This window comes from Phalaenopsis equestris, unplaced genomic scaffold (genome assembly GCF_001263595.1).
Source record: "Phalaenopsis equestris unplaced genomic scaffold, ASM126359v1 Scaffold233943, whole genome shotgun sequence".
Taxonomy (NCBI): domain Eukaryota; kingdom Viridiplantae; phylum Streptophyta; class Magnoliopsida; order Asparagales; family Orchidaceae; genus Phalaenopsis; species Phalaenopsis equestris.
Genome location: NW_018251872.1, coordinates 5,483 through 8,223, shown reverse-complemented (window position 1 = coordinate 8,223; position 2,741 = coordinate 5,483).

The window sequence follows — 2,741 nt, the reverse complement described above, 5'->3', positions numbered from 1 at the left end:
CCTTCCACTTTTACAATCTCTCGAAGAATTACTCACAATAGCTAACCCTAAATTACACTCTTCTGGACACCCATAGACCTCTCGACACTCTCTAAACACTCTGGACTCCCTTTTTCGGTCTCCAAAATGTTTCTCTTAAAGTTGTAAAAAAGTTTTCAAGAGTTGCCTAAGCGTCCCTTCAAAAATCGTCCACATTCAATGCATCTATTGAGAGAATCGCAGTTCTCGCCATCGACGGACTCGATGGCTCCGTCGGCGGCCTTCTATAATATTTAATTCTAGATTCTTGAAAAAAACCCGCAGTCAGCGGCGTCGAGGGCGTCGTCGGCGCCCAAGGTCAGATCTTCTTATTTTGGTCCTTTTTGCTCCAAATTAGCTCCTTTTTGCATCTTTTTTGCTTCAATGACCGTAATTCGACATACCTACAAAAAAACATCAAAAATACATTTCTTTAAAGTGCAATAACATCTAAATCAGCGTAAAATAGGTATGAAAATCTCAAAATATTTTTCTTTGAACACTCATACCATCAAATTTAGAGCTGGATTTGAAGATCTCGAGGTCATCCTCTAGAAAGCCTCGTTTGTAGTGATGAAGATCACCGCACCAGAAATACAGGAACCGTTTGTAGAATTTAGCCTGAACTGCCTTCAAGGCTTACCTGCCTGCAAGAAATCTAAAACTACTACAACCATGGCACCCGCTAAACCTACTATCCCTATTATTGCTAAGAGGAAAGAAGTAAGGATTATTGAGGATCCGACTGAGGGATTAATTGTACCACCACCCGTGTTTGAAATCGGATGAAGTTCGAGGACTGTACCACTGACCCGAAATCAAAAGAGGAACCGCAACAGAAGAGTTCGGTGGGCCATCAAAGCCTAGGCTCCAAAGGAGACACCCATTGAGGAGGATCCTCATCAAGATGATGAAGTGTTACCAAAAATGTATCCACTCCTATGAGGGAGTAGATTCCATTCACTGACAGATACCGATGGATATGAGAGTATCCGGAGAATCGCCACTGCCTTACCACCTCTTAATGGACATGGTGAGGAGAGAAAGAAGTTCACTCATATCACTCGATTTAGTGCAATTTTCAAAAAGCTAGCATCCTTAGAAGGATGTTCAGTTAACGAGTTACTTAAACAAGTGGGAGATGCAATTTCCCCTTGCATGAAAAAGGAAATTTTGAAGGGCTTCAAATTTGCCAGACAGTCCCACAAGACAACTGGTGTGCCACCTACTCGTATCCCCCTTTGGTTCCGTTTAGAGAACATAATTGATATCGCAGTGATTACTACTGATCATACCACCACGAGGACCGCAGGCTGTCGACCGGTTAAGTCGAGACCGGGTCCAAAAATCTTACCCGTCACCCATTATGGAGATATTTCTAAAATCCCAAAGGCAAAGAGAAGACGATTACCTGACACTGTAGCCGGTCTACACCACAGGGAGCATACTTTCCCTTAACATATTGATGTTTCTACTAAGACACTCCGTCCCGAGACATCATCGTCGCCACGTTGAAAAAGAAAAAGGTATGGGTACCCAAGGTCGCTGCATCGATACAGTCCAGTGAGCCCGCGGGACTAGTACGGGAAATGAAATCAGGGTTTGAAATATCTGACATCATCGCAACAATAGCCGACGAGATGAAGGAGCAAGTAGAGGATGTCCATCAGGGTCCTCCAGATCTTAAAGAAATCAAGGAATCAAAAATTGAAGAGAAAGTTGAAAATCTCATAGTCAAGATTTCTGAGTTAGCTCGAGAGCACGGAGTTTCCGTCGATAGTAATGGCGAATATTTTGATTGCAAAGATTACTTTGAGGAAGATTTCATGGATGTCCATGTAATTGAAAAAAGAGCCGCCACATCTGTGGGAGAGGCTCAACCTCACACCGAGAAGAACGCCGTAGAAGAGCTGCATAGGGCATAGGGTTGTCCTCCTAAGGGGTGAGCAAGTCAGTCTACTAGAAAAAAGAATAGAAGAGATGACTGCAGCCATGACCACCATGGCCACTATTCAGGGGCAATCACAAGCACCGCAGTTGGCTTTTCCAGAGATCAGTCAGCCAAAAATCATACACATCATAGATGAAAGAAGAGAGGTTGCTTCAGCAAACAAATACGAGCAACATAGAAAGAATTCTTCATCAGGTGCTATACCAGAAAAAGAATTCAAGAAAATTTTTGAACAAGTACGGGACACCTTAACCCAATCTAAAGGTGGTGCATTGGTCTAAGGGATAGACCTTACCCGGAGGAATTCGATGTAGTGCCTTTCCCTAAGGGTTTTGTGGCCCCAAACTTTAGGATTTTTTATGGGACTGGAAATCCCAAATAGCATATAGCACATTTTTGAGCTAGCTGTGGCAACACGAGAAATAGTGAAGCTCTACTCTTCCAGCAGTTCGTCAGCAGCTTGTCAGAAATTGCTTTCGAGCGGTAGCTGACTTGCCCAACGGTTCAGTTAAAACATTTTCCGAGTTGGAATAGATATTTGCTAAAAGATTTGTTGGAGCACATCATCATGTGTCTATTAGAGAGCTAATGATGGAAAAACAAAAGCCTAGTGAAACTTTGGTGGACTATATTTTGAGGTGGAGAAACCTTAGCATAAAATGTGAACTTCAGCTACAGGTACATCATGCGATTGAAATTCTCCATAAGAGCATTCATGGGCCAGTAGCTTTCATGCTTAAGGGACTCACCATCAAATCCTTCGAGAAGCTAC